Consider the following 17,594-nt stretch of genomic DNA (forward strand, 5'->3'; position numbering starts at 1 on the left):
TGTTTTGTTGATAGAGATAATGATCCAACCACAAACACACATAAAGCAAACCTCCATGGCTAACACTCACACTAGACGGTAATGATGATTGAAACCAAGATCATGAGATAATGGAAGAAAAATAGGTCCTAGTCAAACACTCAATGGGCTATTATGTAGGGGCTAACACCATGGAAAGTCTCTTGGCATCAAAAATACTAAGCTTGAAACTATGCGGACCCAACTTTCCAACGAAAGGCTCTCACACTAAAGCATTTTATTATTTTAAGTTTTATTACCACCCAGTGTTTTATTTAGTTATCACTTACTTAAAACTCCCTCTGCCAACTCTTGGTCCATAAACACTAGGTTGCAAGATAGAAGCCCCCTCCATGTGCTACCCTACCCTACCCATGCTCATCCAACGATGAATGCCCATATGCATGCATATTCCCAACCCAACCCCAAATGATCATAACTCCATTGAGGTACAAACATAAGACTGGGCCTTGTCAACAATGTACACATACATACTCATGCATGGTGCACCACCATCAAAAAGATCATAACATAAGGATTGGATGAGAACACAAGTAAAATATCACTCAACCAAAAACAAGCTTGAGAGGATGGATGTGGCATGCATCCCAATACAACATAAAAGAGAAATAATGATCTGACTAATGTCCAAATGGATGAACCAAGTCCACAACCAACATCATGCCAAGAAAACTTGAGAAAATAAGGTGGCAAACGAAACAAGGTAAAGACTCCAAAATCGAAAAACTTCAAAATAAAAAACCCATTTGGTCTTTGGGTACAAAATCCTCAAAAATATAATAAAATTTGGGTTTGGACACCATATACATAAATGGCTAGTATAACAGTGCTAAACTCCAAATCCTCATACTAAAAATAAAGCATAATGAAACAAGAATGAAGTAAATCACCGTAGCATAAATCCACATATAACCAAATCAGAGACATGTCCAAAATACCAGATAACTAGATATCATCATAGACCTACTGTCATCTTAAAATGGCATCAACATGAAAATATGATAAACTGAACAACGTAGTAGTGAAACATCTACGATACTGAAATCAAGGTATAACATCCAACCCTCAAGTCATCTCCAAAGTAACATAACAAGAGTATCAAGTATCTCTCCAATCAATATATAATAAGGTTCAGACTACAAGCATGAGAGGCACTACATCCTCTCCCACTAGTATAGGCTTACTCCTAGAAGCTGGCAAATAGATAGGAGTACAATCCTCTAAATCATGTAGGATCTTCCCAAATTGCAAATGTCTCATCGATCAGATCCTACTAGACCCTTACTTTCTCGATGTCCCTACCTCTCAAAGTCAACCTCTAATGTTGAAGGACATAGATGGGCTCCAAAGTAAGTTCTTGTCCTCCACCTCCAAAGTATCCCAATCAAGAACATGGTTCACACCAGGAATAGACTATCTCAAAATAGAAATATGCAAAACATCATGGATGCATGATAAGCTAGGTGGCAACGCTAGTCAATAAGAAACATGACTGATCCTCTCAAGGATCTCAAATGGTTTGAGAAAATGTGGTGCCAACTTAGAGTCTTTCCCATAATGGATTTAGCTCTTCCTCGATCGTACTCTCAAAAACACCCTATCACCAATAGAAAAGTGATGATCCAACATATGGGCATCTACATACTTCTTCTTCCTAGTTTGTGCAATAACCAAATGCTATATAATATAAACAACCTACTGCTCCTTATCTTAAAGCATCTCTGGATCTAAAAGTACTTGATCCTCCAAACAATCCCAACTCAAAGAGGTACAACACAATCTACCATACAAGGCCTAAAAAGGTGACATGCCAAGAGAACTATGATATCTATTGTTTTATGCAAACTCAACAAGGTATAAATACTCCTCCCACTTCACCTACCTATCCATCACATGCATGCAAAGCGTATCTTCTAGAATTGGGCTCACTCACTTAGTCTGACCATCAGTCTCTAAGTGATAAGCTAAACTAAAATTGAGTTGCGCACCCAAATCATGTTGAAGAGACGTCCACAATGCTAAAGTAAACACTAGATCTCTATCCAAAATAATTCGATGAGGGATCCCATGCAAGCAAACAATATCCTCCAAGAAAACATGTGCTACAAAAGAAGTTGTGTAGGATGCTCTCATGGGTGAGAAATGTGCTACCTTGGACAACTTGTCCACTATCACCATAATACAATCATGTTATTGTGATGACATAGGAAACCCTATGATAGAATCAATTGATATCATATCCCAATTCCATTCTAGAATGGCATGGAGCTGCAAAAGGCCCACTAGATGTTAATGATTTGCCTTCACTCTTTAGCACTCGAGACATGTAGAAAAAAAATCAAAAACATTGCGCCTAATCCCTACCCAAAAGTATAACTGTTTAAGATATGCATCTTCTTGACATCAAGATGTGTAAAATATAGTGCACGATGCACTTCTGACAAAATCAAGGTATGAAGATAACCAGACATGGGTACATAGATACAACCCAAGTATCACATTAGTTCATTGGACTCAAGAAAATAACCTGAAAACCTCCCCTCATGGGTATGTCTAGACTCAATCTCTGCCCTCACCTCTTGATACCAAGTGTCACTAGGAAAAGCCTACAAGATATGGCCTCGCAAATCCACTCCCAACAATAGCATTAGTATCTCATGTCACCTCATATTCAAGGCATCAGTGACAACATTCTCCTTCCCTTCAATGTAGTGAACATCAAAGTCATATTCACACAAGAATTTCATCCAACGATTTTTCATGAATTAAGGTTTGGCTAAGTAAAGATATATTGCAAGCTCCTATGATTGCTATGCAACTCAAACCTATATCCCAAAAGAAAATGTCTCCAATGAACTAGATAATGCACTATGGCCACAAGTTCAAAATCATGAGTGAGGTAGTTAAGCTCGTGGTCCTTGAGTTTTCTAGAATCATATGCAATCGCACGACCATCCTGCATCAACACTGCACCCACGCCTTCCAAATTACAAAACTAAGAAATGAGGAATCAAATTCCTCTTTCAATATTTATTCACTTTTTTGAGTGAATAATCGATTAGGGTGAATAGCTAGTTAGACTAGCTAGACTCTGACTTAACCCAAACAAAAATAGGCTATTCCAAGTAATTGGAATTCATCTATGGAAAAGCTGCCAGAAGTTAAAAATAAATTAAATAAATCTTGAAAACCCTGAAACCAAAATCACAGAAGGCCTTGACATCTTTGTGACAATGTGAAACTCTAAATGCATAGACACGCTCACTGGTCTATCACATAATGCAAATGAATCCAGATTTAAAAAATCACTGAAAGGTTTAATTAAACATTTAAATAAGATACATTGACCATACAGGGACAACATTGGTAAAATATGAATAGTTGAATAACTAACTCCATGTTCCACTACCAGGGATATAATTTGTGCATACTAAAACACATGATCAAGTGAAATTTCATATAATAACATAGTTGAAGTAATAAATGCATTAAATACCTAATTTAACCATTTATTCAATTATACTACAATTATCCAGTTACATCACTCACATTTGCACAAAGCATAATGAAACAAGAATGAAGTAAATCACCATAGCCTAAATCCACATATAACCAAATCAAATATATGTCCAAAATACTAGATAACCAGATATCATCATAGACCTACTATCATCTGAAAATGGCATCAACATGCAAATATGATAAACTAAATAGCATAGTAGTGAAACATCTATGATATTGAAATAAAGGTATAACATCAAACCCTTGGGTCATCTCCAAAGTAACATAACAAGAATATCAACTATCTATTCAACCAAAATATAACAAGGTTCAAATGACAAACACGAGAGGCACTACATTGTTCCTTCATTATATATGCAAAATAGCATGATATCTCTCTCTAACTTGATTCATCTGAAATTCTATTTATAGTTACCTCATTGATTTCTTTGGTTTTGCAAAATTTATCTATCAAAACTATTAACTTATCTCTAAACTATTTCAAAATTTTGAGACTCCAATAATTAGGAAACACAATACACATTGCTTCAAGTAATTAAAGTAGAGGTAATCTTTCTCTAGTTTCTAAGGAAATATTATAGGAAATTTATTTCATAGAATTAGTTATAGACTCAACAATCTTTTCAAAGAATTCTTTTGTAATAATTAATTTTGGTTGTTTTGGTTTCTTTCCTTTTCTTGTGGATGCAGGCCTTCCATAGTAGTGCATTGGTATCTCAACACTACATATATCTTCACATAACTCCTCATTTGCACCACTCATTAAAAAGTTATCATTATTATCCAAATATGTGATTATGATCCATTCTACAAATTTTTATCAACAAAAAATGAACCTGGATTTCTATAGAGATTTAGGTTTCTAAAAATCTTGGTTATCGATCCTTCTTCTCTTGGGTTCCACAAGGATCATATTGTTCCTTCATTATATATGCAAAATGAGATGATATCTCTCTCTAATGTGATTCATTTGAAATTCCATTTACAATTACCTCATTGATTTCTTATTAGTGTAGTAATTGCTAATTAGTAATAAATTCAGATTTTCCACATCATACCATAAATACTAGAGTTGCCACAACATCTCTTCATCCAAATCTTTCTTATTCCTTACCATGAATTTCAAAGAGTCGTTCATTATGCTCTATGTTTTCTCCAACATTTATACCTCTACTTACTTGCATCTCAAGATCCTCAACTTCAACATCAATGCTACTAGTATCATTATTTGATTTACTGATTTTCATTATTTGAAATGTTTCCCAACCCTCTTTTTTGACATTTATTCCTCCAAAAGTTTATTTCCCTTTTGTAAGGAAATTTATTGACTTCATATTCGAATGTATATAACTTCAAGAAATTTTTCATATTCTTGTCTAGTTTTTTTCTTTTTTACATTTGACTTTAGGAACCGCAAAGAACTATAAATCTCTCTCATCCTCCACAAACCCCAATATCATGTTCAAACATAAATCAACAAGTTTGAAATATTATGATATTGGTTATTGCTCCTTCTTCTCTTAGGTTTTGCAAGGATCATATTGTTCCTTCATTATATATGAAAAACGACATGATATCTCTCACTAATGTGATTCATCTAAAATTCCATTTATATTTATCCCATTGATTTCTTTGGATTTACAAAATTTATCTATCAAAACAATTAACTTATCTATAAAGTATTTCAAAATTCTAAGACTCCAATAATTGGGAAACACAATATACATTGCTTCAAGTGATTCATGTAGAGGTGATCTTTCTCTAGCTTCTAAGGAAAATTTATAAGAAATTTCTTTCAGAGAATTAGTTGCAGGCTCAAAAATCTTCTTAAAGACTTTCTTTGTAACAATTAATTTTGGTTGTGTGGGTTTCTTTCCTTTTCTTATGGACATAGACCTTCCATAATAGTGCATTGGTATCTCAACACTGCATATATTTGCACATAGCTTATCATTTGCATCAATCATTAAAATGTTTGCATTATTATCCATATCTATGACTTTGGTCCTTCCTATAGATTTTTTATCGACACAAAATAAACTTGGATTTCTATAGATATTATCGAGGGCCATGCATATCAATTTATGCTATGTATTATATTATGCAATATATATAAATATTTATTGGATCTTCTTAACTATATTGCTCATGTCCTCTAACATGTTAAGAGTGGTTGCTAAGGTTAAAATTTGTTGGTGTAAATAAGTATTTACTATTTACACTTTACTTAAGTTTACTTAGGTTAATGCATTATTTTATTATTTATTAGTTAGTCAGCTAGGAGTATGCATACTCTTGTGAGTTGTCATGTTGACAACACATGAGTTAACACTCTAATTATACACATGGTGTCTACAACATAGGAGTAAGCACTTTATTTCAGCACATGGTGTCTACAACATCTACACATGTGAGACACCTCATCATGTTTATCCTCTCATTATGGAGGACGTGTGCTTAGTTTTTATGCTTATCTCCTAGTTCTTTCTAGATGCATCTTAGAGGCCTTTATATACAGGCACTCCTAGTGTGTATATACATGCTTACATGCTTGAATTAATATTTTCTCATATTGATCATACTCTTTTGGTTTACTATTGTACTTGTGTTTGAGTTCATTGATCTTGGGTGATTTTTCCCTAAGGCAAATTCTTGCATGGTATCAGAGCTATACCAAATTCTCACATGGTATTAGAGCTCTTAGGAAGATTCTCTTCACATAGCTATTCAAGACCATTATTGTTTCAACACCTCGACCAGGTCCAAAGAATCTGTAGAAATTGGGAGCATCTAAAGCCAAAGCGGACCTCACCATTGCATCCAAAATGTCAATTTAGTGAAAATTGACTATAAAATCACCTATATTGTGCCAAAGTCAAATTTGAGGCAAAATTTTTTTGCAAACCGGCAAACCGAAACCCTGATTTGCAAAATTGGTATGATCACTTCAAATTTGTACCTTTAAATTTCAGATCTATATTTTTTTTCATCTGCATCTCTATAATTTTTTTCGGATCTGCATTCTTTTTCGAGAAATTTTTGGCCATCAAGAGTGTAGGAGAGATATTTTGCAAGTGAAAATTAAAGCTTGCTGGTGCAAATTAGATATTTGCATCACATTCAGAAGGTCAAAAAACCTCCCAAATTAGATTTTGCTTCATCCAAATTTAACATCTAAGGAAAAATCTAGAGTCATTTGATTTTTGGAGGTGCAACAATAGTTATTCAGGAAAAAAAATAACAGAGGTGATTTCAAATAGCAATATCTCCCTCATACAGAGTTGTTTTTGCGAGCAATTTTTTTGTTTTGAGGTACAATTTTTTGATCTACATATTGGTGCAAGTGGTTTGAGATCTCTATTCTCGAATTTTTCTGCAAATTGCGAATCTCAATTTTTGTCACTTCAAATACTTATTATGGGCTCATCTAGACACATATTCAAGTTCCATTTTTTTTGAAAGTGCATATTTTTTGTCTACTTTCTAGATTTGCAATCAGATTATAGGTTCTGTAGATAGAAGTACTACTTTTAGAAATAGGCCCTAAATTGGCTATTATAATCGCACTAAGTATAGAGTGCCCAAATCATATATTAGGGGGGTTGATTGATTAATTCTATATTTTGGGGGGTGCATACATATATTGATCTCATGGAGTCTTGTCACATATGTTAGTCTAGTTTAAGACTAAAGTTGACACCAAGGAACTATTAGAAATGGAGTGCTTTGATGCTTGATCATCTAAGAGAACATAAGGAAGTGTTTCCTTCTCTATACTCAAAGATACTACCTTCGTTCAAATATCTTCCTTTCCTTCTTTGCTTTATGTATAGCAGTATGAGTAAGGAATCTTTTGCTCATCTTAGACTGGCAAGTTTTCCTCATGATGTTTGGATGGCTCTTTAGGAAGCATATGGAGATGCATGAGTCTCTCCATTTCTTGAGGAAAATTTATCTCTAGTCACTCCTGCTATGGTACCTCCAACTCCAGATGAGATCTCATCTCTTGATACTCCTCTTGATTCTACTAATCTAGTTCTAACCACAGATACTTCTAATTTAGTACAACAAGAAATATTATGTCTTCCTACTTTAGCTTCATGGGACGACTTCCTTCCAGACATTGTACAAAAAATTATTTTAATTTTCTATATTGCATGAAAAAGAGAGTCAATGGCATAAATCATACAATGATGGGCCCAAGGGTGTGACCCATTTTTATTAAAGTTGGGGTGACACACCCAACCACATATGTGGAAATAATTTGCCAAATCAACATAGGCCGATGTGCGAAATTCATCAATTGGAAAATATTCGCCACTAAAGTAAACCATGCACCACCTATAGCTCACAAGATGAATGGTGAAAAGTGATCGTTTTTCAATTGATACAAAGCATTGAATGACTCAAGTCTAGTGGTAGGTAAATCTTTTTCGTATTGTTGTAACCTTAACATTACAATTGCAGGCTATATATAGATTTACCACAAGACTTTTATCACTTTGCATGGTTCAAATATCTCAAACATTCATAATGAAAAATATCTTGTGAATATGTGTGTACTGTAACCAAGAAAATAGTACAAGTGCAAGAAGTGGATCACTATACAAGGAAAAATGATGAATTGAGCAGAGAAAAACCAGTCAAAAGGAAATAATACAATGGATAAAGAGATTATCAAAGTGATGTTGATTGACAAAAGAGAAATTAATCATCTTGAGTTTGAGGGCATACTATTCAAGGGAGAAGATGTAGAAGATAGAGGATTGTCATCACTGCCTATTGATGTTATACTTATAGAATATGTAAGTGTGTATCTAGATGTCAAGATATAAGAATTGGGCAACAAGACAATTTGTGAGTTGTATAAAACATTTTTCTAAGAAAGAGGATTTGAAGGATGAGCATAAGAAATTAGAGAAGTCTATCCTAAGTCAATTCATAGATATAACAAACTTATTTAATATCATCAAGGAAAGCAACAGATCTCATAGGAGGATTTTAGTCTCCAAATAGAAGGGAATGTATGGTAAATGACATACCAAATATGGAAGAAATATTCACAAGGATGGTAATATGTTATATAATATATCACTAGAAAAATAAGAAGCACATTCATAGTGGATAAGCATATGAAGCTTACAATATCATACATGATAAGGATACACTTGACTTAAGTAGATGGTTGCATGGACAAATCATGGAGAATCTAGGTATGATCAAGAAATATTCAAGCAACCAAGTTCTCAAGTTTGGTTCAATCTTAGTATGCATATCCTTCTATTTTAAAGGAGAATTCCCAAGGTTCCAACCCTTCAAATGGTCAAAGGAGTGACCAATAACTACACTAATAAATATAATGTAAAAGAAACGTGAAGGAAAAGGCAACATAATTACATGTGATTATTTTCAAAAGATTTTAGAAAGAGATGCACAAGAAGGAAAGAATTCCTTCTATCCTAGTGGAAAAATACAAGAGTGACATATGTTTCATAGAAAACATGTAACAAAATGCAACATATAATAAATACAACCAAGAAATCAGTAGTTGACACCTTTTCTATATGAGTTAACAAAAGAAGTGGGAAAGCCAAACATTGAACGAATACTAGTTTTGCTAGAAAGCCTGATTCTACTAAGGTTTGGTACCTACACAGAAATAAGAAACATTCTTCTTAAGAAAAATAAGGAAGACAAGAGTATGCCATAGAGAGTGACTCAAAGTCAAGAAATGAGGGAATCCAAAGTAATAGAGATCAAAGAGGTGGGAGAAGAAGAGATAAGTCTCAACCACAAATGGAGGAGAAAGAATCATCACTGACACCACGAGAAAAATGATCATTAGAGACTAATATTGATATTTATGTAGAAAATATAGTAAAGAAAGGTAAGAGGAAATCAACCTCACTCTCAGTGAATGGCATTGTAGATGAAATAATGAATAAAAATGATTATGCTATATTGAAAATAAGGTCCTCTAAGTGCACTAAAAAGAAAAAAAAAAGAAAAAAGTCATAAAGGCATTTTTGTTAACCATGAAAATAATTGGCAAGAGGCCATCAAAAATTAGAACCTTGTTACCTAAAGAACTAAGAAAAATACTATATAAGACCTGAAGTATAGGTGTACATAACTTTTGAAATATTTTATATGATAGTCTATCCAAAATGAGGCCTGGGATAGAGAAAATGAAGAAAAGAACATTGATTGAAGTATACAGGAATGAGTTTAGCATGCATGAAAACATGCTCAATATACTATCTGATCACATAAAAGTGGCTCAAGAAAGTATAGTTAAGCACTAGCAAGAGGTATCCCATGAGATAGATGAGTACATTTTGAAGAAACATAAAAAAGGAACCAAGGAACAACTAGGATCAAAAGATATAGATAAGGATGCTAAGGAAAAAGAAGGAAAGGTGGAGGAACAAAGAGTGAGAAAAGGTATAGGAAATGTAGTCCATATTAAAGTCACATCTATTCCTAAAAGAGAATAGGAACCACAAAAGAAACTAAGTACACTAGAAATTTAAACTGTGGATTTTGAATAGGGAGACAATGATTCGCTAGTTGCACAAGGTAATCCACTCACAACTAACTCCCTAAAGAGAAAAGGAAGAAAAGATAAAGTTGAGTCACTTGTCATTATGACTCAATAAGATATATAAGAAACCATTAGGGTGGCTACATAAGTAGATGAATCATCTCCAAAAAGAGTTGAGGAATAGGTAAAAGAGAACACACCTAAGATGATGTAGCCCCCTATAAGGGAAGAATCACCTCCAAAGAAAGAAATACTCCTAAGGAGAAAGTGCAATAGGAGTCACCAGAAAAGAATAAGTTTGACTTTTTCATGAAAAGAAGTACAACATGAAAAGGTTGAGTCATCAAAAAAAAAGTAACACCTTCAAGATCCAAGATGTCTAAGAGCAAGACAATTGGATAGAAAAGCATAAGTGCAAGAAGTATGTCAAGGAATGAAGGAGGTGAACCCAATAGGAAGAGAAGGTGAAAGGGTCAACAATTATTACCATCATCATCATCTTTATCATATAGTTCTGAAGATGAAGGAGAGCTCTTTGAATAAAATATAGAAATAGAATAAGAGAAGAAAACTCTTGATACAATCATTGCATAAAGGAAACCCAAGGTAAAACAACTGGATGTAGAAGAGCTTAAGGAATATTCAAGTATTCTAAATATACATGAGAAGATCAACATAGTAAGAAGAGACAACAAAGGGCCAAAAAATTGGTCATGAAAAGAGACATAATTAAAAAACTAGCCTCAAATGCCACATATGATCCTAATACATATCTCATTAGTTAGCTTACAAATTTTGTTGACAACATCAAAGAGTAGCAAATATCAAGAAATAGTAGAAAAGAAGATAGAAGAAAAGAGGATTGAGCATCTCATAGACCTAGTTGAGACAAAAAAGGAAACACTGCAAAATTTGAAAGATGAAATGATCAAGCCACTTAAGGCCATAACACCAACTTACTAAAAAAAGTGTTTGACCCAAGCTCATTTACAAGTGACTTAGAGAAGACCATACACAAATGTCAAAAAAAAATTCAACTAGTGCAAATATCATTAATGCAATAACTAATTTAGTAATGGAGTATATCTAAGACTCAAGGTACCATAAACTTAATTCAAAAAGTCAAAGATGAACAAGAAAGGGTAATTCTAAGACTTATGGAATTGCAAAGCATATTGTCACCTCAAAGAGGTACTATCCAAGGACACATCAAGGATGTTGAAGTACTTATTTCCAAGCACTAATTAGAACACTAGATGGAATTGAAGAACACCTAGCCAATATTAGAAATATGACCATTTCTCTCACCAATATAAATGCATCATAGGAAAAACATATTCCCAATACAAAGATTCAATACAAGGATGTGTTTGACTAACTCTTCATCATTGATGAAAAAAGAGGGAGAAGAATTAAGGGAGAAAAATAAGACTAAATGGTGAGAAGACAGAAGATGAAAAATGGAAGAGTTGAAGGAGGGAGAAGACTAGAGAAGATTGATGAAAGGTTCAGAAAATTGAAGATTATGAGAAGAAGAGAATGAAGAGAAGCATTGCAAAGAAGAAAGGCATAAGAATGAGGGAGAATGTTCAAAGAGGAAAACTCATAGGGGAGAAAAAACACAAAGAACCTAGGAAAAGAATATCATGTTAAAGGGGGAGTTCCAATGGACTTTCAATTAAGTCTACGTAGTGGCATATACCTCTCCACCAGTATAATAGGAAGAATGTAGATATAGTGAGTGTTAGCTAAAACTCTGACTAGAAGGTCAAGGATTGTTCAAGGGTTTTACATTAATGCCAAAGGGGCAGATTGTTGGACTTACTAGTCTCATTGGCATGAAGACTATAGAAAGGTAACTCTAATACTTAGCATATCGATTATGTGTTTTCATTGATTAGCAACTAGAAAAAGATGATCTAAGTGTTGTAAAGAAGAAGATGCAACCATTGCTGGAAAGGTTTATTGGTTAACATGTGTTTAGTGGCCCAATTGTAGTCACAACTGGGAAATAGGAAAGAAAATAGTTGGACATAGGATTGAGGACAAAGGGTCACCAGAGATGTGAAAGGATGTAAGGAAAGTTAGAAAGAGTGATGTGACAAGCATACAAGTCAAAGTGGTGGAATGATGTAAGGATAGAGGCTATATATAGGCTCACAAAGGGATTGATGAACCTACCAATCTAGACCCTACTAGTAGGTGGAAAGAATATTTTTGTAATACCTTGAGAATGAATTTCAAATTTGAATTTGAGAAGGATTATGTTTTGGTGACAACATCCAAACATTAAAAAGTGTATGACACTTAGAATTCACTTTATTGGAGTTGTTTTTGTTATGGTTGTTTATAAATTAAAAAAATTGCTCATATTGAGTGTGCAAGATAGTGAAGGAGAATAGATTTTTAGAGAAGAGAGTTGAACAATAGACTGGATGTTAAGAACAAAAACATAGAAGTGAACTAGGGAAGTTTACAAGGAAAGAAAGAGAAATGAATAAAATCAATGCATCTTTATGAAAACATAATAAAGATCAACAAGAAAATAAATTTCTATTCTTAGCTCACTCACTTATATTGCCTTGTCACCATTAAAAGTATTTGTAATTCTTTGATAAAGAAAGCTTCAGTAGTAATCTTTTGTAAATCCTCTTACAATTTGTCACTCAAAAAGAAATTGGTAAATCCTCTAACCAAGTAGTTTTCACAATATTTTTTAATCCTCACAAGTTATGAACATGCCTAATAGGATGTGTTATTAAAAAGAAAAATTTTGGTCTTTAACATGGCAGCCCTTTACATGCATTATAAGGGCCAGAGGATATATAGTTTTGATCCTCTCATTGATGGTTTCCATGTACAAAATCTCAATGTCATTGATGTATGATTTTGTGCAAATCTACTTTCTTTTATAGTGTTGCATTCATTACTTTATTGTTTTCTAAAACACTTTCAGTGAAGTTTATTCAACTGTAATCAAGATTAATAGGTGATCAAGTTCATATTGATTCATGATTATTTACTTCTTCATCATTTCCAAGTGCCTTAAGTGCCCTAGCAATCTCTTTTGTATCCCCTGATCCTTCAAACACATCATAGGGTACAATATATACCACTTCATCACATTTATGCCACTAGTTGGAGGGAAACTTAGGTGCAACCCAAGTTGAGTCATGAATAATAAATTTAAATTTTTTTTAGGAGGAGACTTAGCCTCTAATGGTACACCACTTATGATCATTGTATGTAACTTTCCAAACTCTTTGAAACACAATTCTATGTTTTTAATTTTATGGTCCTCCTCACCATGAAAAAGGGGTTATTCATTTTTTGTCTTATCCTCTTCGATTTTCTTGAGGATGTTTCACTTCATTTCCCTTTGCATCACCTTATAAAAATTTGTGTAATTTTAAGAAATATCCTCATTTATGTTTATCTAATGCTTAATTATTGCAATAAATGAATTTATGTATCCCTTGGGGCCATATTCACTTTCATCTCCATCTTCTAGATGGTATCCCTCTGCAAATTTCTTTTTGGAGATGCTCAAGGGCATCAAAACCAATAGAAAACCCTATGTAATTGGATGAGTGAGGAAGAATGGTCATATTCTTCCTTGGAGATATGTGTCCCTTTTCCAACTATAACATCTTCCACATGAAATATTAAGAGGCTATTGTTTAAGGAACACAAATTGGTAGGTTATGAGGAGCTTGTTTGCACCCATACAACCTAATGAGAGTATGGTCCCTCTTTATGAACCAATTTGTGAAGATATGAGTATGACCCTTCTCAAGATCATACTCTAGTGGCCTTATAAATTTCCTTATCTTGAAAGGAAACCTCTCAACTTAATGTCTTAATGCTTTGAATACCCATATAACAAATGAATCTAGAAATATCCTAAAATCATAGTCTCTTTTGTCTTTGTCCTATATATGACACCAGAGTTGGACAAAAAGCCTATTTCCTTGGTTGTGTGTAGTAGTTAATTCCATACTATAACTGAAATAATTACTTTTGCGGAACAAGATCAAGTAATAGAGTATAAAAGCCCTTTTTTCTTCCAATTTAACAACTGGTCATGCATAAGCCTTTTGAGTCCACTAGAAATGTTGAAATCTAGATTGAAATTAGGGTTTTGGATCCTCATGGACATAAACATTAAATAAATAGGCATCCCAAATTTGGTATTCACCACATACTTGACACTAACCATTGTAATTTTTTTGGGAAAAAAACATGCCTTGAGTAGAAAATGAGACACATCCCAAAATGGGCACTAACCTATTACTTTTCCCCCTCTCTGAAGTATGTCACTTTCCTTAGGATGAAAGACTTTACCAACCATTGGTAATCAACAAGATACTACTCTCTTATTATATTTGTCAAACCTTTCTTATTCAAACTGAAACACATTACTGTACATGACTTAGGAACAAATAAATATGATTATCATCAATCTCTCTTACTAATTGGTTTCCATTCTATAATTCTATATTGATAGGTCAATAAATTCAATCTCTACAAACACATCAGGAACTATGAGTTTAGCTAAGTCTAAATTTCATGGAGTTTCCTTCTGAATACACTTGTCCTAGATATGGAAATATCAAAACAAGGTCTAGCTCTAGACCGATAGTATCACATCTGTATGCTCTACTTATAAGTTGTAAAATAAATTCTTAGTACTAATACCCTTTGACCCTAACAACACATATAATAAAGTTCTCAACAAGAAATCTTGAGTTCTTCTTCTTTCTTTATAACCTTAATGTATAGTTCCTACGAATTCTTTCATTTTATGCATTGCTAAATTGATTTTTTTTCAAGCTTAGAAAGAAGATTTAACTTACTGTTTAACTCATGTCTATAAAGTTTTTCCACTTTTACAACTTGTGTCCAAAATTGTACAAGTTCTCCACACATGATTTGCTCCTATCTCAATAATCTTTCATAATTTTAGATGGTCATTTGTGTACATTTTGTATGATCTTAAAATGGATGCACTTGCCTTTTAAGACCTTTTATCTCCCTCATCTTCATGATTCCCTCTTCAAACCATGGATATGCTCATGCTTACTCTTCTTTTTCTCCTTTTCCTCTTCTCGCTTCCATCTTTCCACCTTATCTCTATGGTATCTTCCTTGGCTCTTTATGGCACCTAGGACTTGTCCTCCTGGACCAGGTCAACCCATATCGACATAGTTTGGACTAGGTTGACCCAGGTTGACCTAGTCTTCCTAGGTTGACATAGTTCTAGACTAGGTTGACCTAATCCCCAACAATTATGGATCTTGAGGCCCAAAATTCCTAGAGAGTTTAATTAGTTTGTGACTGTTATCCAATCAGCCTGTATTGTTTTCCTTCCCAAAAACTCATATATAAGGAGTCTCAGAGGGTTCATTTTCATATCTCATCCATATCTTGTCTTAAGTGATTCGAGCTCTTTCTCTCTAGTAAAGATTTCTTCCTTTTGCATTTAAGGAGTTCAAGCATTCAAGCATTTTTCAAGCATTCAAGCAAGGTGATTTCTATCTAGCATTGGAGAATCCTTTGTGATCATTTCCTCTTCAAGATCTAGCATATCGTTGGCCATCAAGGGAATAGATATGTATTGAAGCATTTATCCTCTTCATTGATGTATACCCATATCCATGGCACCATGATGGAGTTATTATAGATCCATTGCAAAGAGTATAAATGTCCTACATTCCTTATTCAATATCTACATTATATACATATTACATACACACAAACAAGGTGAATCCTAACATTTATCTTGTTCTTTATAGTCATTTACATTTACATTTCTCATTTATGATTAACTCCTTAATTTAGGCCTTGACCAAGGCAAGCCCTCATCAAACCCAACCCCAAACCTTTATTTTTTGTGTTGATTTAGGGGTTGGGAGAAAAAAGAATTACAAATATGGAACCTATAGTTCACAAGTTTTTTGGAGTCTTAGTTTTGGATTTATAGACTGCGTCAACCTAGTTGTAGGATGTCCTTCCTTTCTGACCTAGTCCTTCTATCTCATATTTTGGGGAGATTTCTAGGTTTTGATCCTTTTGTCATTTTATTTCAAGATTCCCTGATGAAAGTTTGGAAAAGATTCAAATCCAAAATTTATTGAGCATAAACACATCTTCCTCTACGCATTTCAAGGCAAATCTTTTACATTTCATTTTATTTCATACCTCTACCCTAGATTTACATCTTAATTGGGATAATTATGTTCACATATCATCTAGATTTACATTTCCTAAGCAATTAGTTCAATTTCACATTCAAATTATCATATCAAGGGTCTAAGATAGTGTATTTCTTGGTATCGCATTCCTCTTTACAACCTATATTTAGTATTAGCACCTTTCATCTGTTGGGTCTTAGCTAATCTAATTCATATCATACTTGGAAATCCCCATCTTTCCCTCACACACATATATTTGAATGGCTCGGTGCCTTGTAATGTGGAGGCCTACATCCTATTAAAGTGCTTCTGTTTTAACACTAAATATTTTGGTGAACCCGACTTGTGTTGCTTTCTTTTTGGAGTTAGATTATTTCTTCTATGTGTTTACCTTCTTTTTGTGAACCCAACTTTTTACCCTCTTTATTGGAATTTGATATTCTTACCAACATGAACCCTGTATCTTTTTGGCATTAGATTACTTTGAATATATTTTCCTCTTATGTTGGATATTCTTTACTTTGGTAAGATCTCAATAGATTTTTCTTTTGTGATCTCTTTTTATGAGCCTAGTTACACAAAGCCCAATATATAACATTCTCGTTTGGAAAATCTATAGACTCATGAGTTTTTTTGATGGTACTCACATTTTTTTCTCATGATCTTAATCCTATCATGGAGCATAACTCTTCTCACTCATCTCATGATAAGGATGATCCTTTAAGAGTTCTTCCCTTGCAAGTTGATAAGATTTCTAGTGAATTTGATCAATTGGAAACTTGGCTTGCTCAAGAAAATCAGAATCTCGATAGTGTTGTTGTTGTTGAAACTCTTAAGAATCTTGTTAATAATGATGATAATAACATTTCTATCTTACATGGTATATCTCACCTTATTAATACTCATGTTAAGTCTTTGACGAATGTGCTCAAGATTTAGGATACCCTCCTCTTTCTTCTGCAAGTATTAAACCTTCTATCGCAATTTCTACCACTACTTCCAGCATGCCTACATATGCTCTGCCTCTTATGACTAATTCTACACAATTTTCCACTCCTTTACATGTTTTTTTCATAGTCTTTCACTTCATGTGACTTCCATTCCTTCTTCATTGCCTTCATATAATGTGGTTCTTTTTACTTATTCAAACCCTTTACCCATTCCTTCCAATTCTCTACTAACATCCTTACATATTCCTTTCATTTCTAATACCTTTTCTAATATGTCTAATCCTTATGAGGATCCTACTATTAGTACCTTGGTTAAAACCATCTTTTCTTTACAACAACAACTTG

This window comes from Cupressus sempervirens, chromosome 3 (assembly GCF_028749045.1).
Source record: "Cupressus sempervirens isolate cs-2001-9-10 chromosome 3, ASM2874904v1, whole genome shotgun sequence".
Taxonomy (NCBI): Eukaryota; Viridiplantae; Streptophyta; class Pinopsida; order Cupressales; family Cupressaceae; genus Cupressus; species Cupressus sempervirens.